The sequence below is a fragment of the Onychostruthus taczanowskii genome, unplaced genomic scaffold (genome assembly GCF_017590055.1).
Source record: "Onychostruthus taczanowskii isolate IOZ18803 unplaced genomic scaffold, ASM1759005v1 scaffold11, whole genome shotgun sequence".
In the NCBI taxonomy this organism is placed as follows: domain Eukaryota; kingdom Metazoa; phylum Chordata; class Aves; order Passeriformes; family Passeridae; genus Onychostruthus; species Onychostruthus taczanowskii.
Genome location: NW_024497629.1, coordinates 8,717,460 through 8,745,231, shown reverse-complemented (window position 1 = coordinate 8,745,231; position 27,772 = coordinate 8,717,460). Strand labels below are relative to the sequence as shown.

At 43.3% G+C, this 27,772-nt stretch overlaps 1 protein-coding gene across 2 annotated transcripts in view; it reads left to right on the top strand.

Annotated features, from left to right (window-relative positions):
- Positions 1-27,772, top strand: part of HPCAL1 (hippocalcin like 1) — a 64,826-nt gene that overhangs the window by 8,244 nt on the left and 28,810 nt on the right. For both annotated transcript variants that reach the window (XM_041421749.1, XM_041421758.1), the window contains exon 2: positions 7,663-7,709. The gene's annotated coding sequence lies outside the window, so the exon portion shown is untranslated. The remainder of the gene's footprint in view (positions 1-7,662; positions 7,710-27,772) is intronic.

Sequence of the window (27,772 nt, the reverse complement as noted above, 5' to 3'; positions counted from 1 at the left end):
CCCTGGTGTCCCTGTGGCTCCTGAGGAGGAGTTTACCCAGATGTGTTCCAGACAGCTCTGCTGCTGGCTGATCCCATCTGCACGTGCCCTGGCTGTGCTGGGACAGACTGTGCCAAGGTAAATTGTGGGCTGCAGGAGGGCTGCCTGTGAGGAAGGGGCAGCCTGTCCTGGCAGAGCAGGGAAAACCCCTCAGCTTAGAAAAATCTTTATCACCTGAGGTTGATATTTTACAGCCTCTGAAACCGAGATTGATGTGTGCTGGAAGTTTTGCACTTAACGTTGCTTTTCCAGCTCTCTGGAGATTAACAAGACACTGGTGCATCTGGTTTTTGCTTTGCTTCCAAGATGGTTTTCCCCTTATAAAGATGAGAGTGTGTAGATTTTTTAAAATTAATAAATGATCTGCCCAGGAGCACTGGTTTGTGATAAACTTAATTTAAATGCAGCTGCATATTCTGTAGCTGGAGTGTGGTTTTATGTAGCATAAAAGAGCCTCAATATGCAGAGAGGATTAAGGTTATATGAGGCACCTTGGCTCTGGCATAACAGCTTATATCACTATAATTTGGGTTTTGAATTAATTCAGGTTTCATTCAGTCCTTGGAAAATTTTTGAACTATTTCAACTGTTGATCTCTTATATCCCTCCATCTGGTATCTTAGCTAATATAAATTACAGTCTGCTGTAATAAAAGGCAGTTGACACTAGGTCCTGTGTAGCTGTTCAGCAAATCTTGTTTTAGCAGATACCTCCCTTCCCGTGACCTTCCTCATTCATTCTATCACTCCCAAATCTTTATTGTGTAACTTGAACGTAATGTTTAGTTTAGAGCATCCTGTGAAGCAGGGAAATGCAACTAAAAGGGGGCTAAAAAGGGGAAGAGAGAAACTTCCTGGCCAATGAATGTGTAATTGCACAATTTAGTTAATTGTATTGGAAAAAAAGTTTAAGAGGAAATAGGATAAATAACTGGCACTGTTCTGTCCCCAGCTGCCTGTACTGTGTTTAGCTGAAGGCTGATTGCTAGTGTGCAAGTCAGACCAGGCAGTATGTGGCATTTGTCAATAGTCTTCTTGGGGAAAAAAACCCCAACATCTAAGAACTCTGTGATTCAATAAGGGAAGCCAGGAGGGACGGTAGCCAAAACTGACACATAATGCAGAAATGCAATCTGGAAATTTGGGTTGGGGGAATTTTTTCTGCCTCCACCAAGATGAATCTGTGGTGAGTAGCCCATGATGTGTTTCATGAAAGGCCTGGCTGGCATGCAGTTTTCTCCTTTGCACAAGCTTCTTCTGGCTTCTGTTGATTTCCCTGCTGTTTCCCTGAACCTGGCAGGGATCACTGCCTGTTATGATAACGTCAGTCAGAGATAAAATTCTTATACAGAAGGCTTCAGGCTGTCAATGGTTCAACTACCACGTTGCAACTGTGTTCAATAAATAAACCTTTTGGAATTCTCAGAATGGGGGTTTGGAGGTGTGGAACAACAGTTAGTCACTGCTAATGTAGATCCTACCATTTTGGAGTCTGCTCCAAGTGTTTCTGTGCTACAAGGAGAGCTCCAGCAGAGCAGATATGCAGTGAATATACATAGGGCAGTATGGAGCATTTTCTAAAATCCCACAGGAAAAATCTAAGGCAATAGATGTGTTCATTTGGTAGGATTTCTGTGACTTCTGTGAGCCCAACTCTGATGTCTCACAGCTAAGGCATGATGTTCCTGCTTGGGCAGGAGTGTAAGTAAGTCAGCTTTCCAGAGAAAGATGTTGGTCTTACTCACTTGGAGAGTTTAATTTAAGCTCCCAGGTGAATATCTTGTGCTCTCAAGGACTTGTTGACTTACCTGATAGACTGATTGCCAAGGGAAACTGAAAGAAAACAGGGCAGAGATTATACCACCATCCCTGCAACACCCAGCAGACCCACTCTCCTTTGTTTTAAGCTGTGTTTTTTGTTTGTTTGTCTTGGGTTTTTGTTTGGTTTGGTTTTGTTTGGTTTTTTGTTTCGTTTTTTTTTTTTTTTTCTTTGTGGGATTAAATTGTTTTGGTTTTTGTTTGATTTTTTAATGGTACAATATGGGGGTAATGGTTTTAAAGGGAAGGAAGGTTGCTTTAGCCTAGATGTAAGGAACAAGTGTTTTACTATGGGAGTGGTGAATCATGGACACAGGTTGCTCAGAGAAGTGATTGATGCCCCATCCCTGGGAACTTTCAAGGTGACATTGGAAGCTGTTCTAGCAACCTGATCTACTTGACGATGTCCCTGCTTGTTGCAGGGGTGTTGGGCTTTGTATCACCTTTAGAGGTGCATTCCAAGCCAAACTATTCTATGATTCTACTTCTACAATTCTTTGTTCTTTTTTCCCTGCTGAGGGGTGGACCTGGCTTTGCATTTCACTTCACTGTTGCAGGTTAAATTCACCAAGCAGTGTCAGGGTGGCTTTGTGAACAGATGTAAGTACCAGTGATACAGCAACAGGCTTCAGGTTGCAAAAATTTGTGTTAGAAGGGTGTCTAAGTAAAATGCAGAAGGGGAAACCCTGGAGGCAGAGAGCTGGCAGGAATTGGACACCTGCTAAAAATGCAGGCTGCTTTACAGCATGTGAAATCAAAGCAGCCTGGGAGCCTGTTGAAGCTGTTCAGTCAATAGGTGTAGAAGGTGTTCCAAATAAGCAATACATGGCCTCTGAAGTATGTTTTGAACACTTCCCTGTTGCTATTTCCTGATACTGTCAGTGTCTGGTGTTTCCTCCATGCTCTGGCATTCTTACTATTATTGTAGTTACTGAGGGTGTTGCAAGCACATTGCTCAGGTGAAATGGTAACGGGAGAGGTGCCGCTAGAGGAATCTGAGACAGAAAAAGGAGGGCAGCTATGGACACAGCATCAATCTCTCTCAGCAGTACCAGCCTCTCAGGTGATGCACAGTCCGAGGTGTTTCTGCACTGCAGCCACAGCAGGGTATTGAGAAGAACACTTGAATAAGCTTTTACATTAGTCAGTGTCCAGTTCCCTAAGTGTAGCACCCTGGAGGTCAGGAAGGGCTGGAAAACCTGCCCAGGAGCCTGTGCTGGGCTGCCATGGTGTCTGGGCTCTCTTGAGTCAGGTTGGCAGTGCTCTTGGGCAGTGACTGTCCTTTGGTGGCCAGAATGAACTGACCAACAGCTCTGCTGGAATGTAGGGGCCTTGGGGCCTCTGTTTCTGATGGGAAGAAGTGGGGTTTTTCCTGGCATTTTGGGTTGAATCATATGTTGAGGTGGGTTCCAGGCATGGTGGCTTAGGGGCCTGGTGTGAAAGATGGGGAGCAGAAGGGGGTGAGATGTGAGTGGGAAGAGTCTGTGCATTAGAGGAGGAGGTCAGTGACACCCTCCAGAGCAGTTGGTCAGCCAGCACACGTGCTGGCATGGCTGCATGTGCTGTCTGGATGCATCCACAAGCATGTGCAGCAGTGAACACCCAAGGCTGAGGCGCAGTGCTGGGTGATGGGTGAGCTGGCTGGGGGGGACTGGAGGAAAGTTGGAGTAGAATAGAGCAGCTCAGTTGTGAAGATCCTACAGTGATCACTGAGCCCAATTGCAAAGCGACAGGACAATTAGTTCTTGACTGTCCATGGAGTATTGCTACCCACATGTGAAGGGAATGGCAAAACTGTGTGTCCTACAAGCCCTCATTGGTTTGTATTTGCAAGAAAAAGATTTTTAAAAACCCACCCCCTATTTATAAAATAGCAGAGTCTATTTGAAAAAGAAATTGCAAATAAGGGAGTGCAGAGTCTTGATGTAGTTCTGGGAGTATCTGTGCTGCTGCGTGCGGCGTTTGCAGGCAGGTCACGCCATCCACAAACGTGGCAATGTTAATAACAGTATTGATTTGTCTTAATGCAGTTATGAAAGCTGAACCTCAGAGGTGTGGGAGGGTTTTATTGGTAATTGGCATCAAGATTGATGAAGGATAGTACCAACCAAAGGGGTGCAAATGGAGGCTAGAACAGGGCAGGGTGAAATAGTGACCAATACAGGAAGAAAAGTGGCCACAGCACTTGAGGCTTCTCCACTGAGTAGAAGGAAATCTGCTTAAAATGTAATGCCTATGACTCAAAGAAAAGGAATGGGGTTAAAATCACTTTGAAAAAGAAGACAAAAGAAAAGTAAAGGTGTCTGCAGTGCCTTTGGTACAAGCCAAGGCCTGTCCAAGGATTTTGTAGGACATGGCAGAGCTGCATGCCTGTAGGGCAGGCAGGGGTGGGTGATATCTGACACCTCAGAGGGAGTTTTACCCCTGTCAGATCAAAATGTGTTCTGAAAAAATAATTTGTCACCTTGGTTTCTCAGGTCTCTCAATTAAGCTCTCTTTGTTAGGAGGATCTTTACACACGATTTTTTGGAGCAGTCTTCTTAAGCTTTTTGCTAGCAACTCTGAAAATAGTAGACTGGTGCACTCACCTCTTCCTGCCCAGCCTCCAAAAGTTTCTGACATCTCTTCCTTTAATTCTGCTTTGTAATTGAATTTCTGCCATGAGTTTCTTCTGCTAATTCATTTATTGCATACTTTTAATTGTCAGTGAATTTGAATACTGCATGGACTGTAAACATAGAAATTAATGTGTGCTATCCAGTTACCCTCTACTCCTGCAGGTCGGAACAAAGGTTTTATATGATTTCAGACATCCCTGAAAGTCTTTTGGGATGGTAAAATCCAGCATCTGGACTGTGAAATTCCATTTACTTTGAGCATATAAATATGGCCAAATAATATTGCACTTTTTGGCCTGTTGGATGGGGAAAGTAAAACAATTTTGTTGCAGCAACACAGAAGAGAAATTAAAAGTTTGTGGGTTGTGTTTCCTATTTTGCCATTGACCAAGTTCAGTCCCTATGTTGTTTTTCCACTGGGGCTCGTTTGTTTTGCAGCTTGGAGAAATAACATCCATCACTCTGTAAGATAAGGATACTAAGTTTTTATCATAAAAAGATGTTGAATCTAAAATTATTTGCTTAAATGTTTTTGTTGCTGCCAGGTTGCAACATTTATGAGTGCCTGCCCAGGGATCTCAGGAGTAACAGAAAATTTCATGGTAACAGAAAATATATTGGAATTTGCTTCCTGGGAGCAGAAGACTGGTGTAATTAAAACCTGCCGTGATGAGGGAAGCTACGAGGATAAAGTAGGAGCACAGTCATTTAGGGGGCACACACTTAAGGGGTTTTCTCTTTGCCTTTATTTTTCCTTCTAGGCTCTTTGGGCCTTAGGGGAGTTTGTTTGAAACTGCTCCCCAGATGATGGGAGGATGCATGTGGGAAGGTTGGTCTTCAGTACAAGCCATTCATCAGCATCACTCACCAGGCATCAGGGGAGAGGGCACCTTCAGGGGATGGCTGACGTGGTGACCCTGACCTCACCTCTGTGACACTTGTCTTGTTCTTGTGATTTGTAGAAGGAGCTGTATTTCAGCTGGCTGCTTGATTTCTTTTCAATTTCTTCTTGGTGTTTACTTCTTAAAACCTGTGAAGAATTTGTGAGGTTACCATAACAATCAAAAACCAAAATATATAGTGCTATTTTTTTTTTAAAAGGAGGAGACGAAATTGCAGTGCAGTCACTCCGACTTTTATTACAGTGTTTTTCTGGAAGTTAATAAATTATTTGCCACCTAGTCATCTTCTGGGTGCTTATGAGTAACAGTCAGCATGGGTTAGTTTGGAACAAATAATGTCAGACATCCTAATTACTCTCTGGAGCAGGCTAACAGGTCCTGTAGATAGAAAAAGAGCAGATGATATTATTTACTCCAAACCTAATTAAGTTTTTGGTGATTTTATATTCATAGGAAAAAAAAAAAAAACTAGGGAAAAGAAATTTGGTTGAAACTTATGGATAGTGCAAAGTAAGTGTGCTGACCATGATCCAGACTTAACTGTGTGTGTGATCAAGCTCAGAATTAGTGTTGGGTGAGAATTTCCAAAAGTGGACCCCAGGGCATGGGTCATTGTTACTGATGCATTTGATAAAATGCTGGTTCAGGCTCAATAAGTAGCACCAAACTAGGGGATATTACAAATATTTGGGGGGAGAAAGTTACTTGTTTTTCAAGTAGCTTTGGACAGAACCAGAAGATGACCTTGGAGGGTCCCTCATTCCCACCAAAATGGGCTTTTAGTATGGGCTTGCATTTATCTCTGGTGAATGGGTTGGCTGTACAGAATACTCAGGGGTGGTTGGAGGGCCTCTGCTGAAAAGTGTTGTGGGGTCATGGTGGGTCATACATTGCTTTTCCAGCCTCATCCTGCCCCAACAGCAGCACACACGTGCTTCCGTAAATAGGGGATGGACTTTGTGTCCAGTGTTGGGATCTCCTGGTGATTTGGCATTGCTGGAGTACCAGAGCCTGCTTGGGGCACTGCACCTGAGGGAAGATGTGAAAAAATGGAAAAGGCCAGCAAGGATCTGAATAACAGGGCTCAAGAGGAATGATGGGAAGCAATAAGGGTGTTTGGTCTGGAGAGAAGGTGTAGGATTGGCACAAGGAGTTTACAGTGTCAACAAAGAGCAGCTTGCTGTAAGGGGAGAGATATGAAACCCTGTGTCTGTAGGGGTTAGGGCCGGTGGAAATGAATGTGAGTGGTATAATGAAAAGCAGGAACTCCTGCTTGTAGGGATGGTGAGGTGTCAGAGGAGATTCTTGGGAGGCTTTGTCTGGGATGTCTGGGGTTTGGCATTGGGCAGACCAGTTGTGTGTGCTAGGTGTGGGCTGGAGGCACCTGGGAGCTGAACACAGTGGGATTTTGTTTGCAGAAGTTACAGGGTTACTGGGTCAGACTGGAATCTGGCAGGAAAGAAGTTGGTGGTGTATTGGGTTGGAGAAGATGAATTCTTCCCAGCTGAGCTTGGCCTTGGTGGTAGAGGAAAATCATGGTCAGCTCTGTGAGAGAGGGACTCAGAGCAAGTCACTTGCTTTCGACTTTCTAATCCACAGATTTTGAGAGATTAGGAATCACGGGAGAAGGTGAACCTTGCTCCTGGTGCTCTTATCTGTGGCTCCTTGAAGGCTGTGAACCCTCAGCATTCAGAGCTGACAGATGCTGATGGGATGCAAATTACTTTATTTTTTTTCCTTGAGACACATGTTCAGTGAAAGAAAAGTGATTTCTAACCTTTCAGAGCAATGTTTAGTGGCGGCAGTAAACTTGGAACTGGCTCTCTCATATTTTTGCTTTATTTTGTTCCAGATTTTACATCTTGGTTTAGTAATATTCTGTGGTATGAGCCAAGCAAATCTTCTGAATCTGAACTCGATACTTACTTATTTTGAAAGATGACTTTTTACAAAAAACTTTTTAAAATAAGAAGGGTGATTTCAACAGATTATTGAACATCAGAAGAATTTGCTGTCTGAATTCAAGACAAATCTGTGCATTTTTCAACATGGAAATATTTCTTATTTCAGGACAAATAATAAAATGCAAATACACAACAAAGCTGTTTCCCATTGTAGGGTAAAAACTGGAGCAGGGTTTTTGCATATTTAGACTTTTTTTTTTTTTTTTTTTTTTTTTTTTCACTGGGAGTAGTAGCTTTTGCAGGAGAGGCCAAGAGTGTGAAGATTGTCACTTAGAGAAGAACTGTAATGTAAAGCATGTTTGGTTTGTGTCTTCTCTTCCAGGTAATCGAGCCCCGTGGACTTTCTCTGAAGAGATTCCAAAATAGGTGGTGAGTACTTTGCAGAGCCTGCTCCTTTCAAGGCACTCTTTAATTTAGTAATAGTAAAACTAAATGAGAAGTAAAAAATGCAGGCTTTGTTTTTTGTTCTGCATTGAGTGCAGAAGTTTGCATTGGCTGAGTTAATGGTGTGCTTTAATTTTAAAGCTGGCAGGGCTAATCTTTAAGCAGGAGTTTGTTGTCAAAATGTTAAGATTTGCACTTAATAATAACCTTTGCACTAAAAATAATTTCCTGAGATTGGATAAGTGAACTGTTACATTTTTAAAAAGTACTTGACTTTAGGGATAATCTGTAAAAATTACTTTGCATTTTTTACTAAAAGCCTACACATCCCACTGGGGCAGTGTTTTCGGTGTCAGAAAGAAACCTTAGGATTTTTTTTCCCTTCTGTTCTGTCCAAGGTGTTAATCTAAAGGAATGCAACTTCCAGAGAGTTATATGAGCTGCATAACCCATGCTAATCTCTGCCACATGCGACTGATTTTGTTCTGCCTGCACCCAAGGCTTCCATGTATTTCATTTTTATGCACTTCATTAGGTTCTCATTTGTGAGTAAGTGAAACATTAAATCAGTCAAGAGCTGCAGGAGGATGAGATCGCTAAGAACTGCCAATTGGTGTCATTGCAGGTGCAAAATGCTGATGTCAATCAGTGCAATTTCTTTTCCCCTGCTGGAGCTGCTCTCTGCAATGGTGCCAGCTGAGACTCTGCTCTGTAACACCCTTTGCTGTTTGTTTTCATTGTTTCTAGAGAAATACCTACTCTATTTCCTTTTTCAATTCTAGATTTCTTTCCCATGAGATTAACCAAATTATATAATTACCCATTAATTCCTCAGGAAGCTCATTCTTTCGTTGCATTTCCCTATGCACAGGATACAAGCCATTAGAGCTTTTGTGTGTGCAGACTGAGTAATGAACCGTGGCGGAATGCCCCAAACCTCTAATGGCCTTCTCTGTCTTCCAAGTCTGTGTACTTCCCACAGATCAGGTGCCTTTTGATACACATGGTCCCAGGTTGATTTGAAGTGTCCATACAGGTGAAATGTAGCCATCTGGACTGGTAATTTCTCAGGGCAGGGGAGGATGATGGAGTTTGGTGTGTCTGTCAACCTAAATATGGGAAGGATGATGGAGTTTGGTGTGTCTGTCAACTTAAATATGTCTTCATTGTGCTAGAAAATGGTTACTGTGTATTTGTAAGGGGCTTACTTAACACCCCTTAAATGTATATCTTATCAACTCCCTCTTTCAGCAATGAAAACATCCCTTACTTAGTAAGCTGTTTTATCCTTATTTTCTTATTCTATATATATATTCTATTCCTATATTCTTATTGAGGCTTATGTTCTAAGACTTGAGTTTTACAAGCATAAATCACCAATCCCATGTGCCTTTCACCAGAATGCTCTTGTGAGCAGTAGCTTATGAACGCCTCCTCTTCCCCAGCCCTGCAGCTAGGATGGGATCTGGATTGTAAACCTGCACGGTTTGTATTGCTAATTTCTGTATGGGGACCGAACATTCAGTGGATCTTTTTTGAGAGGTTGGAAAATGAAACAAAACTCTTCTTCTGAGCAGAGAGAGGAGTATGACATGGATGACAGTAATACCATGGGTGCAAAATCCAGGTAATTTTAAACTGTCTCTTTAAATTGGATTTTATTGTTTTCTTGTTTCAGGTAACACCTGAACAGGGTATGAGTAAAAAAACCGCTTGTTGATACTCCAGACTGTTTGTTTAATATGTCTTTCTCCTGTGTAGTCTCTTTGTGTAGTGCTTTGAAAAGCTCTTGTGGTCTTTACTTGGAGCTTGGGCTCCTGATGCACTTTTGCTAACAGAGATTTAGAGTTGTTGGGTGCTGTACATGACATTTTTTGATGCTTCAATGGTCTATATTCCTCACATTTTCAAGTTCAGGTGTGTCCGTGGTTTCATTTTGGGAATTCATATGATCCATACCAGAAGAAGGTACATCTCCAGAGCGTAACAGCTCCTGTATAGAGCCTTACAGAGGTCAGCTGCATCAGTTCATGTTCAACATGGAGCAAAAGACAGACTTGAAGGCAGACCAGCGCTGAGCTTGATGGGCATTTTCCCAAATGTAATGTATGGCCAGTGGCACATGGATGCCTTCAGAGTAAAGTGTGAAACTAAAATGTGTATGAACCTGCCTAAAGGTAGCTTGAATTTTACCCCAGCTACACACATCTGGAAGTGAGGGTGCTGGCCATGGAAGGGGGAATTGACATTTGGATGCTCTCCTGCTGGGATGCCACAGGGCCTGATGCAGCAAGCTGCTTACCTGTGTTTCCTCCTGTAAGCACATAAGCAGCTCTGGCAGGGAAGACCAGGGAGGCAGACACATTATGGGACATGCACCCATCAAGGCCACCCTGCACAGGACACCTGAATGGACAGCTGGGTCAGGGGCCCCGTGCCTTGGCATGTTTCAGGGTGCTGCTGGGGTGACTGTGGAGGAGTTTGGAGCTGGGATGTGGTTGTGGGGACTGTCTCTGTCCCAGGGGCACGGCAGGGGGCCATGGTGGTGGCATTGCTGTAACCTCTGTGCTGTTCTGGAGGAGCACATAAGTGGCTGTGGCCCATGGCCAGGGAAGGCAGAGGATGGGACATGAGGTGGTGTGAACATCATTTCAGAAACTGCCTGCTGCTAGCATGGATGTGGGGCTCTGAGTCTGGAACAGGGCTCCCTGCTTCTCTGGTCCAAAGCTGGTGTGTTTGATTCATGAAGGTGAAACTTTTTGCAGCCGGACTGACAGTTCTGTCCTACCAAACTGGCTTTGAGAAACGTTCTATTTTTAAACTGAAAGCTGAGTTAAGACCGCTGCAGCCTTTGTGTTTGTGGGAATGGGGGTCCCCCTGAATGGGAGGTTGCAAGAAGTACTGGAGGGCTGAGCTTCTCAGGATCACCTGTGGCGAGACATGGAAGTCAGGGAATGTTCTTGCCATTGGTGTTGGGAAGTTTGTTGGAAATATGCTGTATGTTCTGTACACAGAGCAAGGCCATGGGCATGTCCCCATGACCTGGCTCTGGTCATCACCAGGATCTCCTCTTCCTTGAGTCCTGGTGCCTTTCAGCTTGGCTCTGCCTCTACTGTCCTTGTCAGCATTTCTCTGCCTTCTCTATAGCCTACCTTCATCCCCATATCCAGGGTCCCATGGGATTACCCCTCCTGTGAACATTCAGGCTCTGCAGGAAGAAAAAATCCCAGCAGCAGTGCCAGGCTGAGCACCAGGGCAGAGAAGAAGGGAGCAGGCAAGATAAGTGGGAATTTGAGGCTGTGTTCTCCTTCCCCTGGGCATCATCTGCACTACAGCCTTGAAAATCTGCCTTGTTTCATAACTCAAACTCAAGTTCTCCTGGGTAAAGGAAGACCTTTCAGTTCTGTTAACTTTTCCTGTTACCTTTCCCTGCTGTCTGGAGGGAGCTGTGAGGGCCACATGTCTGCCATACATAAATCTATACTGTGGGTACGGGGAGGGGAGATGGAAGTGCAATTAACTGGAAAATGTGTCTTAAAAAAGAACAAATGGGAGCACAGTAGCAAATGAAGTACCTTTTGTGAGTAGCTTATGTAACAAAGTAATTGAAAATAATTCATTATGGTTTAACATGTCTTCAATCAAAGCTGCCAATTTTTTCCTTAGCCACCTTTAAAAATTGGTATTTGAGTCTTCAGCTTTTACATTCTTATTATAAATAGGTTTTACTGATGTCTCCTCTGTTTAGACCTTTCTGTGTTGTACTGCGCATTTACTTTCCATATTCACTGTTTACTCATTCAAGGATGTCAAGAAAAAAACCCAGAATGACTGTGCAACACTGCTGTTCAGCTGTGTTTGTTTTTATGAATGAATCTCCTGTGTGAGTGCTCACAGGCTTTGGGATTTCTCACTTTTCAAAAACTTTTAAAATTCAAACTTTTTCCTTAATTCTTTACTGTGCTGGGGAAAAATTAGAGCAGGCTTTCTGTTTAAAAAGTAAACTCTTAGCCAAGATTTCCAAGCTGGAAGACAGCAGGGCTCTGTAATTGCCCTGTTTTCCCCACCGTGCCCTGTGCTTCCCCAAACCCCACCTGCCTTCTCCATTTTGTAGAGATGTTGCTGTATAGCATGAAAAAGGAGTGGCTCCTAATGCAAGTATCTCGTGTTGATTCACTGCTATACAACTGTTCATCCCCTAAGAGTGTGGGATTACAAAGCATTATCATGCTCAGATTGACTCAGGTAGTACTATTTTTATTTAAGCTGCATTAAGGTATCGTTGTGAATCTTTGGTCTTGCAGCATGGGTGTAATACGATTTACTATTTTTATAAAAAATCAACATGTCTGTACAAATCCTGTCTATGGCAAGAGCTGCAAAGATTAGTCATGAACTCAACACTTTTTTTCCCCCCCTCTCCTCTACATTGAGTTATTACATTTTTAGTATTCCTGTGATCTCTATCATGTTAGCCAGGCTTGGAATAAAATAAGGTGGTGCCTTGGCTTATGGAGTCAGGGACTTGGTACTGGCTGGGAGAAGCTTTGGTGTAAGTGGGGGGCCTTTGTTGTAAGAGGAGCAAGTTTTGGGAATGCTCAGTGGAGTCACCTGGGCAGTCACCGAGGGACTGCAGTGATTTTCACCCACCTGAAGCCTTAAGGACTCTTCTAATTCAAGCAAATGAGACCTGCCATGACCAGCACTTCTGTCCATCCACCTTGCTGGCTTTTATATGAGGCCCCACCAGTCTTAATTTTAAAAAATGGCAATTTAGAGTGGATCCTTACCTTGCTCAGCTCCTTCTCGTTACCCTGCAGCAGCTTGGTACCCTGGTAATGCAAAGATAAACATGCATCCTGGGGTTGAGGTTAGCTAAGGGATGCAGTCAGAATTTCTATCTACAGGCAGCTTGTCTGTCCAGCTGCATGCCTGTAGGTTGGATAGACTGCCAACCACTGTGTTTCCAGAGGGGAAGGAAAAAAATCATGGCCTTCCTTGAAAAGGGAATGCAATGAGATGAGGCATGATTTTCCTCAGCTGGGACAAATGAAGGTGATCAAAATAAGTTCCTTTGCAGTGGGTCTGAGTGGCGTTACCACTAAAAGTCAGCATGGTTTGCAAAGATGGTGGGTGCAAAAACTGCTTCACTACATTGCTTTGGTGATCCAGGAATTGCATAGCAGAGTTACAGTAGCCCAAGAAATATTTCCCAAAAGCTGCTTGGATGCAGCTCCCTTTCTGGGGAACTCAGTAGAATGGACATTGCCACTCCTAGATTTCCCACCTCCAAAATTCACTGGAATGGGGGCTGCTCCAGGGCTGGGAATGCAGCACTGTCTCCTGAGGGGGAGTTTCTGGGAACATTTCTGGCCTTCATCAGCATTTGGAAGGAGGGATGATGGAGAGACAGGCTGAATGTGGGCATCCTCCTGGGCTCTGTATCCTGGGACAGCCTGGCTGGGGAGCAGCTTAATTGCTGTAGCTGGCTCATGGCACCCAGAGGCAGCAGGAGGCAGCCATGGTTGTGCTGAGTGTGGTCTGCAGTTTTGTGAGTATGAGCATGCAGAGAGACAGAAGGAGCATTTCTGTCCCCATCAAGCCTTCATTTGAAATGAAGGAGGCATTTAATATGGGGAGGTTTACAGCCTTCTCTTTAATTAGCAGGAATGCAGAATAACATTCAATAACTGTTTGACTACTACCTTAAATAGGAAAAAAACCCATGGTAATGGTTGGGTGCTCCACAGTTTGGTGTGGGCAGCACAGTGTCCAGTGAGTGGGGCAGAAGATGCTGTGGGTTTGCCAGTGCAGGTCCCAGCCAGGTTCTTGCAGAGTCCTGTTCCCTGCTGACCACGAGCTGTTGCAGCAGGCATGGAAATCAGCTGGTGAACTGTGGTCTCTGTTACACCATTTAGGGTAGAGCAACATAAAGTGCCAATTTTGCCATTACAAAATATATGGATAATTTTGACAGAGGATTTCTTTGTTAATGGTTTTATTTGGCAGACTTTGTTTGGGACTTTTTTGGGAGGGGGGAGTTCCCCCAACACCACCAAGTGTTGCACGTACATCTGCAGTCATGTCCAGACATTGCCCTCATCCTGCATGGTGTTCTGGTGAAGTTCCAGCAGAGCATCAGTGGGGTTACTGGGGTGCAAACTTTTTGTGTGAACAGAGAGAGTCTCAGCTAAGCCAGGCAGTTTTGTTTCCTTCTCCCCATGCGTTTGGTATTTATAAATATCACCCTTTATGGGCTACCATAAAATCTGGTCTCTTAGCAGGCAAAATCCAGTTGTTCCTTTCCAGAGAGCTGACATGAATTTCCAGGAAAAGCAGACATGGCCATCAGTCCCTTGTCTAGATTTTGTTGTTGTCTGGAAAGAAGCATTGGGATCTGCAGCTGGACTGGATGATCACCCTGGGTCTTTTTCCAAGAAAACTACTTTGCTCTATTAAAGGGCAGACAGGATTGGAGAGCTGGAAGAAGACTGGGCTGTAGGTCCCAGCTGTAGCTGTGCTCCTGATTTCATGCAGGAATGCTGGGAGAGTTTTTTTTTGCTAGGTACTTGCTGGCTGACTGTCTTACACCCTAAGGCCCGAGAATTCATTGTCTCAATATTGAATTCATCAGTAAATTGAGTGTAGTACATCTGTTACAGTAAAAATGAAGTGGATTAAACTGCAGAATTTTTCATTCCGCCAAAAAAAATTGTATTTTCCTTCACTGAATTTCAAAGGAAATATGATTTGTCATTTTATTCAATGAAATGCCACAGGCAAAATAATTTAGGAAAAATGTTACTTTTTGTAATTTGGGGAGGAAATTTCATTTTAGTTATTTACCATTCAGAAATTATTTTGTGGTACATCAGTATTAAGACATATCCTTATGGGTAAAAATCATGTCTCATTAGTTGTTATTTACCATTACCGCTTATTCGTCAGAATAGTTAAGTATCTAGTTCTGATAATATGTTGGAATCACTAAGGGAGCTTGTTTTTAAATCCTTTTATTTCTAGGTAAAAATACCTTCTCTCTGAATGATAATGAAATATTTTAACACTGCAACAAGGAGCACAGTAGATACGTATGTTAATACAAGTGCCTGAAAATATAAAGTTGAGAATGAAAATCTGTGCTCACTGGTTTCAGAATATGCCAGGAAGACCTTCCCTGAGTTTTCATGTGTTTTCTAACTGTTTGGATCTGAAGAAAAGAACTTTTTTCTTTTATTTTGGTTGGTTATTTGTTTTAAGTTTGATCAAGTAGAGTTCATAGACTCAGCTTTTCAGTCACAGAGTGAGGTAAGAGGATCAAATGGTCCCTGTTCTCCACTATAAAAATAGTGGGAGGTGAATTTACTGCAAAGTGGCAGCTGAGTGGAGGACTGATAGAAGATAGCAGGTGCAAAAGGAATTTCACAGCAAACAGGTACTAAATTATGCATTTTGTGTGGTACCTGGGAAATGACTTCTGGGTGTCCTCCTGAATCAGTGTGTTTTAAAGATCATAGCCTGGGACTCTAGGAAAAAGGGTTTGGTTCTTCAATTGTTTCCAGATGTTTAACAACTGTGTGGTAGTGTTCCCCTGCTGCCACGTTTTTTCTGCACCCTGGATAAAGTGTGACTTAGTAGGAGAATGGGCCTTATTGTGCTTTCTGCCCCTTCTGAATCCTTCCCATGACGATAAAGAATATCTAAACAAATGTAAAAGTTTTATTTTATTTCTCATTGCATCTCAAGCATCCTTCTCCCAAGCTCTGCAAGATGCCCCAGCTGGGGATGGTGATGTCTCTGCCTGAACAGCCAGGCATCCTGGGGGAGCTGAGCAGCATCCACCTGCATGGCAGCACCCACGCAGAACACAAGATTTGTTATGCCTAAACACAAGTCAAAACTTGTAAGAAGTGGTTTAATAATGGGAATATCAGCAGACCCATGAGTATAATGCTGCTGCTGTATGCTTTCCTAAATCTAAGGTTTAGGTATGACAGTTACGATACATGGCATTGGGAGTAGGTGAAACAGCAGTCGTTAAACAAAAATGAGCTTTTAAACTAATGACAGCTGCCTAAATGGCTTTGCAGTGAAACAGATTCCCTGAGGCTACCATTTTTCAAATAATACAGTCCTATTGACTTTAAAAAAAGCAGGAAAATATTTTGTTTTCATGCTGTAGTACTGCTTTTACATTCATCCCAAAGGTCAAGCTGTGAAGTGTTTGCTAGACTTTAAACTGGAGGTGTTAGAAAATAATGAATGGCAATATTTCCAGTAATTCATTCACTGTTATTCCCCTGAATTAAGCCACGTGCAATACCAGGGATTCACACCTCTCCCAAGATGGGTTTAGAAGTGAGTATGGGGACACTTTTCTACATCTAAATTCAGCTTCGTATTTAACCCAGTAGGCAGTTCTGCACAATATCTCTGTTATATAGAATTTTATCCAAATGTCTTTATCAAAACCTCTTCCAACTCCTGCTGGTTTAAAATTATACCCAGTAAAGCAGCATGTTGCTTTGTCTCTTTTGAGGACATAATTCCCAGCCTAGAGCCAAAGGTTAAAGATGCATGTTTTGTCTTTTCCTTCATGCCAGATGTCCTGATGGACCAGGGCTACCCATATCTGAAATGCATTGGCCAGTTTCCTTAAAGACACATTTTAAGCAGGTTGATGGTTGCAGAAGACCAACCTATTCTCAGTCAACCACTTCCACATCTTTTTAACTTTGGCTTTTCCTCTGCCCAAGTTTGTTTTCTTCCTGAAACTGCTTGTTTGTCTTCTGTCTTCTTGTCCTACTCATTCTTCACCTTTATCACAACTCATAGATTTTTTTGTTCCTCCCTTTATTACCAGGGATAGAGGAGAGGACAGAATAACCCAGACTGTGAAAGGACGTCAAACAGCAGAATTTGGTTGTTTTGTATCGTATCTCTTCATACTATGTACAACTTGGAGCCCACTTCTTGCTCTATAAACCCAGCTTCAACCTGGGGCTGGCCTTGCTTGCTGAATAACTACAAATAATTCCAAATTTTTATAAAGCAAGCAGTTCCACTACAAATGTATGTGAAGTCTGTTGAAAGCAGTCATATTTCACTTTCTTCCTGCCATGAGATGGCAGTTTAAAGCTGAATGTTGAAGTGCTTTCTGATGTTCCTTGGAGCCCTGCAAGACTGAGCAGAGGTTAGGAAGGATGGGATGGAGGGAGGTCCAGAGGTCTCTCCTGACAAGCCAGGGATGTTGTGTGCAGCTTTCAGAACCTGAAAACTCTCTTGCAAACCTTGCAAATTTCACCAGAAGTCCTGGCTCTCTGCAGGCTTTACTGCTCCTGGGAGACCTCAATAATTCACTGTTCTTTCTACCACTTTTCTTGTTTGCCTCCGTAGTCTGTCCTAACCACAAAAGTGCTTTCTGTGGGCAGTTCTTTGTGGAAGAGGAGGGCTGTCTAGTTGTGATGACTTCAGCTTCTCCTCTTCCTAGGGATTCATACTCTCTTCTTCCTAGGGAGTATGCTTGAGTCAGGAGAGAAGGGTGGAAGAAGAGTTATATTAACTGAAACACGAACATTTGAACAGATGGCTGACCTCTGTAACATCAAGAACTGTTTAATTTTAGAAATTTGCAGGCTGTTTCAAGTTGTCATGCTCCTTACAACCATCTGAGCATAGATACACAATGATTTATTAGCTTACTGCAAAGCTTTGTTGTTTAATTTCCCTGCTGTTTGAAACACTGAGCTTTAGGTTGAATAAGCAAGATCCTGGATCATCAATGGGATTGGTTCCCTTTGTGACAACTTCCTTTAAACCACTGAAGGCTCAGGGAGAAGACATGCTCCCAGTCATGGTGGAAGGAGCTCAGCTCCTCTGTTTTTCTCACTTCCCCAGCAGGCTCAGCCCTAGCACAGACAGGGGCCATGGAACAGTTAATTGTGGGCAGGGAGGAGACAGATGATCATCCTGCCCCAAATCACTTAAACGCCTTAGGAGTCTACCCTTGCCTGTCTGAACGAGCCAACTAATCTTTCAGTGAGCTGCACAAGTGAGCACTGAGTTATATATGGTACAAACAGGGAGATGACACAAAATTATCACATTCCCCTGTCCTACCTCTACCACAGCAAAGCCTGTGCATCCTTTGCTTGCTTAATAGTAGAAGAACATCACTGTTTGAAGAAAATTGTTTCTGGCTATGGGGAGTTCTTGTGCTCTGGAGGCTTTTAGGTCAGGGTTGCATATCTTTTGGAAACAGGTGGTATAGGCCAAGTGGGTGGTGACTGGGTGCCAAAATTCTTGGAGAAATTATTTGAATGAAAAGGTATTGGACTAGATCAGAGGTTCTCAATGCTTTTTGTGAGATTACAGTGAATTCCTGAAGAACTGTGCTTCAGGAACTTGTCTGGCAAGTTGAAAGAGCAGTATCTACTTGGTGACCACACATGAAGTCTTTTGGTGCTGTCCTGGAGACCTGCTGGGATGAGTGATGCAAGAGTCCCATCTGGGATTCCGTGAGTCAACACTGGAAGAAAACTGAAGGACTTGAAAAATGTCTTTATAAGGAGTGTACCATGTTAGTCCACCAAAAAGTGCAAGAAAAAATATCAGTGCAGCATGTATTTCTTTTATAGACATCTGGCTTATCACTGTGGTTGGCTCTTCTTAATTACTGCTAATGCTTCTGAAGGTTGTGCAGTTGGAAATGGAATGTGGCTGGCCCAGAGTCAGGGCACAGCAGCTTTTATCAGGGCCACTTGGAGGCAGACCTTCTGAAAAATGTATTTATTTTTTTCCCTGGTTTTCTTCTCTAAATAAAAATGTGATGCTGTGAGAATGTCCGTTCCATCCTATTCCTACACTCCACCAAAGTTGCCATTTTCTGACAAATTGTTTTTGAAAGTTGTATTTGGCAAATGTCTGTTAATTCCTCTCTTGTCATTGCTGCTTGTCCATGAACCCCAAATCTCTTTGCATCCAAGCTCAGCTGTAGCTCAAGTCAGAGTATTCTTTACAGTGTAGCTGCTTTATGCTCATGTGGGTTTTTTTAAGCTCCCTTCCTTTGGTGATGGAGGAAGTGCAGGCACTTCACACCTGATGGAGGCAGTGCCTACAGAGCCAAGGGCTGTTAGAGGAGGGGTGACACTGGCGTGCTCAGGGTCCCCTGCTCGCCCCAGGTGTTGGAGCTTAGCACCCCGGGCACCTCCTAGCTATAACACAGGAGTTCAGCAGGGATTTTCTTTGCAGGAGTGAGTTCTTCTGCCTGCAGAAAAATGTGTGAAGGTCCTGCTGGCTTCGGTCTGTAGCCAACAAAGGAAACTTCATCATTACTATCAACAAAATTGTCCTTTCAGGAGAAGACTTGGAAGAAGTAGCTCCTTTTTCTTTTTCAGAAAGTAATTTCCCTGGTCTTGGTGCCCTCTCTGAAATGGACTTAGCTGCTTGGGACACTGGATTTTGTTTTAGAAGTAAAATATTCCTTCACCATAGAGCTCTATTCAATACTGTGCTCTTCAAATCAGTGGGGAAAAAGGGATAGTCCCTCTGTGACACTGATTTTATAGCAATTTTTTAAAACTGATAAACTTAAGGCTTTCCCTGAAAAAAGGGAGCTTAAGCAAATCATAGCACGTTTTCCCCATAGTTACAGTGATGTAATCCAGCTTTGGCCATCCTTGCTTAGCAGTGGGTGTTTCTGGAGGACAGTAGAGAATAGGGACTGTAGTTAGAAAGGCAAATGCAATTACACGAGCAAACAGTTGTTTATATTCTATAAAATTGGTTCTCATTGCTCTCAGGTTCACCTTCCTTGCCTTAAGGTTTTCTCATTAGAAGCAGTTTCTGTAAATACCATCTCTTCCTTTCTCCTTGGAGAGATCTCAAAGAGCTGGGCTGGAATTAGTGTCTGGGTAATCAATAAACTCTAATCTACATGATGGGGTTTTTTTTCCTTTAAGTTGGTTCTTTCTGTACTGGAGAAAACATTTCTATAGCAAATGTAAAATGAAGAAGGGTTAGATTCAACTTGGCTCACTGTTACTGTATGTGCTTACAATTTTGCAATATGAATGTCTTCCAAAACAATTAGTTATTGCAAGGTTGACAACTAAATAATTAATCTACTACCAGACAACCAGTGCAGTAGTGTCTTTGAAACAATTTTTGAGTTTCTTTCCTGCTGTTCCTTTCCTCCAAGTCTGATTTAAAGATAAAACACTGACCGTAAAATAAGTTGTGATGTGTGGCCTGCTTCTTTTTCAGTCTTGTCCTTTGCTTCAGCATTGTGCTTCTGTCTTGCATTGAAAAGTGTGTAATGAAGACTGCCCGGAGCCAGAACATCCAGTCTTGTATTTCATTTGAAGCACATGCTTAAATTATCTTGGTGTTGGCTGGATTTGTTTGTGCAGTCAAACATGTGCATGCTTAATCCAGGTGAATAATGATACTTGAAATATTTTGTTGATGGGAGGTCACATGTGTTTTGCTTTGTGTTAGTGGCATAGGTGCAGAGCATGGGAAAATATTCATTGGTCATCTCTTTTTCTGGAGCAGTCCTTGTAATGAGAATACCTGCTTATATTCTGTTTTTTTTTCTCAGAAGGTCTCTGCTTTTGGCTACGTAGTGTGGAGGGAGAACTTTTCATGCTTAGTTAAGGAGCTGAATCTGCAGCTGAATTTAGGGAGGTGACTAAACACTGTAAAATCCAATAGTTTGTGAGAGAAAAGGCAAGACCACAGAAAAGATTCCAGTTTGGTTCTTCATGCATTCTACAAACTTGTACATTTTTAACATTTTTACAGCTAAGAGTCTTAACACTGTGTACTGTGCTGCATCGAGACAACTGACTCAGAGGAACCCTCTCAACACCTGTTGATGCTGCGGACCTGCCTTTGTGCTAGTTCTGGTTTTAATTGTCTTCCTTTTTAACGAGATGTCCTCAAATGTGACCTGAGGTTAGAGGCTGAGCTGTTCCTCATGACTCTGAACAGCAATGATAAATCTGGTTGTGTGCCCCGTTGAGCCAGCTCGGAGCCAATGAGCAGCAGTGGAGCTGGGCACAAGTCATGGAGTTACTCACAGCTTCTTAATATTTTCCTTAAGTTGTTTTGGTTAATAATACAATGTAATAGTAATTCTGGACTATAATAGGTTTGCTTCTCTGGCTTGTGTGATGCCGCTTCTGCTGTTGCAGAGGTGTTGTGTTTAGCTCTCAATAAACATCAGGCACAAAGCCAGTTGCTGTGTGCTGGTTGACCACAACTTGATGAAGCTATAGCACATTTTGTCTGCACTTGGAAATGTCTTCTTGTCCGTTAAAGGCGCCTCTGTGCTCTGACAGTGACATTTTCATTGGAGAATGAGAAAACTTTGATACTGGCTCCTACTGCCCACCTTTACAGTCCCAGCTTTCTCAGGTACATGAATCTCCTTTCTTAATTCCATACAATGGAAGAAACTGTCCTGAAGTGCTCATAAATTATGTACTTTGTATTTGCTCAGTATGCTGAAGTTCAGGAGTGAGCTTCAGGGAGATATCTGTGCTAGGCTAAGGTTATTCAGAGCAAAGGTTGGTTTTGGTCTTAATGCCTTTGCTACCAAATTTTAGTAGGTAAAGGTCAGACAGACTGCTCCAACTCAGCAACAGATTATTATTTGTTTTGTGGCGTCCCTTCAGAAAGGACTCAAATGACCAGTGCTTATAAATAAGCAGTCTCCCTTCCTCTCAACCTCCAAGTCTGGGAGACCTGTGCTGAAGTCAGAAAAGGGATGCAAGGGGAGCACCAAGAGCACTCTTGCCTCTGGGTGCTGTGGGATGAGGCTACAAGTGGAAATTGATCCCATTTAACCTATTTTTAAGACATATTGCTACATTATCATCATCACACTCTCATCATACTCTTGTTTAGGTTTCTCTGTGAGGTGCTTGTGGTCAGCATGTTTCAAAATAGCAGCTTTCATGAGGCTGTGTTGATTGCCTCACTGTGTTGATTGTATTAAAGCCCAATCTCCTGTAGTTGCAGGGAGTAGGCTCCAACCCAAACAAATTGCTCCCCCTTGGATGCTTGCCCTGGGGATAGGCTGTTCACCTCCACCCTGACTAGAAACACTTTCAGTTTCGACTTGATCATGGGCTGTTTAATAGTTTGAAGGGTTTTTTTGTCAGGCCTGTGGGTTCATTTTTTTCCATCTGCTGTTTCCCATCCTGATGCAGTAACAAAAAAAACCTCTTTCTGCTTTTGTTTTAAGATACATCAGCCAAGTGCTGCTAGTTTCCACTTTCTGTACTTAAAAAAAAAAAAATCTGTAATTGAAGAATGTTTTGATCTTTGCTCTTTATTTTCATTTGCATGACCTAATTCAGCTTGACTTTGGTAATTTCTCTTTCCCCCTTTGTTTCCTGACACAGCTGTCTTTGATGAGCAGCCCTTCTTTTCTATTCCTCACATACACTCTGCTTAGCCCTAAAAATCCCTTTTTGGTGATTTATTTTTATCTCCATTTAGATCAGAACTCATTCCCTAGATGTCTCCCCTACTTTGTTTGGGGTTGCTCAGTACCAACTTTTGGGTTTTTTTCACCTTTGCCATACAGATATTCTAAGCTTCTTGAAAGTGTGTTCTTGAGCACTTCTGTCCAGCTGACTTCCATGCCGAGTTCCTTAGATTCCTCAAAGCTTATGGGGAATTGAAAAGATGAATTTTTGTGTTTCCCTGAATCACCTCTCCATGATTACAATTGCCTCCATGCTGCTTTCATTGAGGACTTTTCAGGTAGTTAGTGTCTAAATTAGAGCTGCCCTTTCCTAGTTCAGCGGCTGGAGGATTACAGTTGTCTTCTGCTTCCAGGAATATCTGTGGTCAGCTCTTTGCGTTAATAGTGGGTTCTTCAGTTGAGTATTTTGGGAAGTTGCAGTCCCACAGTAAGATAAGCCCTGCTGGCACTTCTGGCTTGCTGTGAACCTTGGAATGTGCACTGCACTGCCATGCAGGCTCTGCAGGCTGTAGGATAACCTGCGATGTGGCCCCTCCTTCTTCCAAGTAATGTGGACCCCATACCACTGCAGTCCTTTGGAGTTTCTTATTCTGCTACCTGAGTTTTCTCTTGCAGTGCCCTTTCTCTTGCAGTGCCCTTTCTCTTGGTATCAGTATGTTAATCCATGTTCTTGTTTCTTACTCATCATCTGTGAATTCTGGCTAATTATCTAACATCCTATCTGACTGCTGCTATTAATGTTCATATGCTCTTTGCTCTCCTAAGTTTGGGTATTATGTGTTTTTTTGTCCGCATTTACCAATTCCCCATCTGTTTATTAAAACTAGATGTGGGAATTAACTGATTTTCCTGATTATCCTGTCTCTAGAGGTGTTTTTTTTTATGTAGTTTAAAACTCCTGTCTGTGCCTGCTGTGATCACAGAAGGACTCATCTCATACACAGAGAAACGTCCTTTTTTTCCATGAGTGCCTTCTGCTGGTGGAACACCCTAAAACTTCCCTTTCAGAGTCAGCTCTTTAACCATATGGATGACATTAACTTGTAATAGCTTTTCCTTCCTTTTGTAGCATCTAAAGGTCCTCAGGGATGATGCTCAGAGCTAAGGCTGGTCTCCCCCGACACTCTATGGCCTAGAGGGAGGCAGATACCACCAGAGAGCATCTAAGATAGGCTCCTGCTCCAAATTGCCTTCCTGGTCTACAGCCAGAAAGACTATCCTTTTCTGGGCTAAATTTAGTCCTGAGCCTGGTTTATGCCTGTGGTTGAGTTCTCCATCTTCTCACTGAGACCAAGAGCCCTTCTCTTGCTGGAAGGCCAGAGATAAACCTCTGGGGGAAAAAGGAACTAGAATACTCTTAGTAAGAAGAATCAAGTGGAGTGGTATAAATAAACAGAGCTGAGGACAGTACAGTGGAGCAGCCAGGGGTCACAGAATGGAAAAGGAGATGGGGAACCAGAATATGATGGATAAGAGTCAGGTCTCCAACATGTGAGCTGTGGCCTTGCAATCAGAAGCAGCTGAAAGACTTTCCTGGTGCAAAGACATCTTGCATCATCTCTCCAAGCAGGAAAAATGAGTCCAGATTGCTGTGTCTAAAGAATTTTTGTTTTATTTCCCATTAGGAGGGTAGACACAAAATCAGATTTCCACTCCAAGTTGTCTTATATTTTTAGCCTGTGATTGGATTGCAAATGCACACTGGATATTTACATTTCTGGAAGCAGACTCTGGTGCTGTTGTCTTAACCAGGATCCAAGTTAATTTGCTGAGCTTCCAGATGGGAGCCATTTGTTTCTCTATTACACATTTGCAGGAATGCTTGATTTAATCTAGATTTTCTAGCTCAGTAATTTGCCTATTTTAGCATTCAAGCATTTTCCCTACCTCCCCCTCTGCTTTTTTTTTTTTTTCCCTTATCCTTGAGCTGAATTATCCACTGTGCAGAATAAAGAAAATGGGTTTTGCAAAAGGAGCCACCTGTCCATCATCTATCCAGTGTGTAAGCTCTTGGGAAGCTGATTGTCCTTCTATCTCCTACAAAAGGTTTCCTAAGAGGTGCCTAAGTGCAAGGCATAGCTGGTACAGCCTCTTAGCCCTGTTTCACTTGGTTTGTTGAGGCTCATTACATTTTGCTATCGTCTTTGTTTTAAGCTATTTAATGATCACCTTATTCTGGTCTAGTCCTTGTGCTGAATATAGATGTTGCTACACTATTGGCTCTTTTTATGTTGTGGGTAGATAAGGATATTTGCAGGAGGAGGTTCATAATTTTCCTTAGCAACATTCAGCCTCCAGTGCATTGAGTGGCTTGTGATTGTATTAGAGCCATTTCTTTAATGAAATTTTGAACTACATGACTCTCTTGCAATCACTTCTGCCGGGGTTCTTAGATAGCCATGCTATCTAAGAGCAGATGAGGTGCAGACAGGTAGTGTTAGCTCGTGAGCCAGCTCTTTTCTTCATTGCTGCATTTTCCATAACAGCTAAGACTGTGGTAGAAAAAAATGATGCACCATGCTCTAGCTACTTTAGTTTCAGAATGAGTGTATTGAACTAGCTTGAGGTCAACTTTATCAATTTTTCTTCTTGTGTTACAAATTCCCAGTGCTCCAAATAGCCTAATGTCATTCCAGAAAAACACAGAAGTGCTGCACAGAGAGTTTGCATCCCTAAGCCCTGGAGACACAGCATGCCCAGGGCGACAGGCACGACTGAGAGCTTGTCTTGAGCAGGTTGGGTCCACACTGTGCAGTAGTGAGCATGTGGATGGATGTGCACAATTGCTCTGTGTGGGGTCTGTGTTGTTTGTGGTGATGGGGCAGCTGAAGGAAGCTGGGGCTGGCAGGGACTGTGCAATAGGCAACTGTCCTACACCATTCCTTGCTGAGGTGAGTTGTCTGTGTGGCAGTGATGATGGGAATGATGTGAGGCACCAGAAAACATCTTTTATTCTTCATCTGTACAACATAAAGTCTTGCTGCCTCCTGGTCTGGGGCTCAGGCCCCAAGATGCTGGGGTGATGTTTCCAGCCAGGTGGTGCCCAACCCTTGCAAGTACGGTGCAAAGTGGGACAGCTGCCTGTGCAGTCAGGCACTTACAGCCAGGCTACCTTTTGGGCATGAAAGGGCCAACACTGGCTTTCTCCACAGCACACGAGCAGACCGGTTTTGGAGTGCTTTATCGGGTGATGGAAGAGATGAGGCAGGGGAGGTGAAGCAATACTGTGGCTGTACCCTGGAAGGTGGGCACAGGCTCAGCAGCATGGTTCATCCTCAGGACCAAGGCAGGGGATACATCTGGTACGTGCTTGAAGGGTCAGGGCAAAACTTGGGCGTGATTCCTAGCACCACTGGCAAGCTGTTAAGCACCACAAAGGCAATGTAGTGGAAATATTATAATAAAAGATTACTTTGTTAACAGTTCTCAGGTCAGCCTGCCAGGTTAACAGACAGTAACTAAAACAGGGTGGGATTTCTTTAGAAGGAATAAAGTAGTATAAGAGCTGTTTAAATTCTTATCTTATGTATTTGAAGACAATAATGAAGCATCAGTGGGAGAACTGGTTTAATTGACTTACAGGAACTGAAATGACATATTTGAATGGGAAAATAATTTTTTACATTATTTGATATAAAACTTATATATTTTATTAGAACATTGTTTCTTATCTCTCTCTACCACTGTAAAAAAGGATTAATATAAAGAAGAAAAAAATTGCACTTGTGGTAAGTTCTGATGAGTAGCTGGGAGATAAGCTTGCTGCATGGAAAAGGCCATCCTGGAAGTTTTCTCTGATTATGCTGTGCATGCAAACTCATTACAACCCTCTAGGAGTTTCTCTGAGTCTTTTCCTGCCTCAGTGTGATCAGGACACTGAAAACACAGGATTATCCCCTATGCTCCCCCCAGTCACAGTGGAATGCATGTGTTGTGAAAATGGCTCAGCAAGGCTGTCCTGCAGCAGCCCAAGCTGGTTCAGGCTTCCCAGGAAATCCTATTAAGTCACAAGTGTCAATACAGTATGCACAACTTTGGTGCAGAGGGGACTATTTATAGCTTCAGTAAGAGTATTGTGTGCACAGGGCTTTTCTTTCACACCTAATCAGGGACCTTGACAGACTCGCAGTCTCTTACCTGCTCAGCAGCTCGGGTGCCAGACCTGTGAGAGCACCAGTGTTTTAGCTGGAAATCCTCATCATCTTCTGAGAGCAGCTGAGGGTCATTGTGGAGGAGGAGGCCGTGATTTCCACCTGCCTCTCTGCACATCATCTCCTCCTCTCCTGACTCACTGGGTTCAGCCATTTGGCTCCTGGGGCATGCAGTGCCCTGCTGTCACCGTGAGCCTTGCTGTGCGAAGAGGAGCGGTGCCACATATATGTCAGTGATGTCATTACATTTCTGAAGCTCTTCTCAGGCATGAGTGAGCTTTGTGGGATAAAGTGTTTAGAATCAGGAGGTTGGAGGGACAGAATGTGGCAGAGCTGCAGGGTTGGTAACAAGGCGAGGTGCTTGGCCTTCATGGGAAAGATGACTTTTACACCCCACCGGCAATGTCAGCTCATGGTTTTTTTGAGTCTGCCTGGGGAGATAGGAAGGACTCACCTTCTTATGAAGTTTCCAGGTTGCAATAATCCAGTGGTGGAGCAAGAATCTCCTTTGTGAGTGTGTTTTCACGCTCCAGTTTTAAGCTTTGGCATTTGGCAAGCACACTAATAGTATGTCAAGGAATTACCATGAATTAGTTTCAAAATAACACAGCATTGAGTGGAGCACAAAGAACAAAGAGGAACACGTTCCTTCCAGCAGCTGGCCTGGGCTGGGGTCCCCCCACTGCTACCAGCCCCCTGAGATCCTGCCGCAAAGTGCGATCCAATGTGTTAACAAAGCATGTGAGCTTTCTGCAGGCTTACTGCATCATATCTAGTGAGTTGATTAGAGAGGCTCTTGATTTTCCTGGGTTTTTATGTTCTTATTGGGAGCCATTTGTCAGTCTGCACCGAAATCTGATTAGCTGAGAATTGCTGGCTCTCTGGTATATGTTGACCTATAACATGAAGGATGCAGCAATAAACACAGTCAGCTGGGCTGCTGGGGGAATCTGTAGGATTCTTTGGAGGCTGGGAAGGAGACACTTAGAATGCTTTTCCTTTGGGAACTTGATGATGTTTGGCCTGAGGGGTTCTGTGCCAGCATTCCTTGAGGGGGCTGGCAGCATGTTTCAGCCCTCTGGTGCTGCTCCCTAGGGTGTCTGTGTCCACCCTTGTGGTGAGACAAGAGGGAGCTCCCTTGTTATGGCAGGGGAGCTGGTGTTACTGCTATTATGGCTGGTGTTACTGCAGTTTCAAATCTGCCCCATAGGCAGAGAGGTGAGGCAGAGCCTCAGGCAGTGGGAAAGGGAATATGCTGCTTCTGAAGAGCAAGGAAATTGTAGCTGACTGTCGGGTTTCTGCCATGCTTGCTAACAATAAGCACACTGCTCCTTGCACAGCGTGGTTAGTTAGTTAAGAGGTTTAATTTCAAGGCTCCTTCAGGAAATGGGGCACAGTAA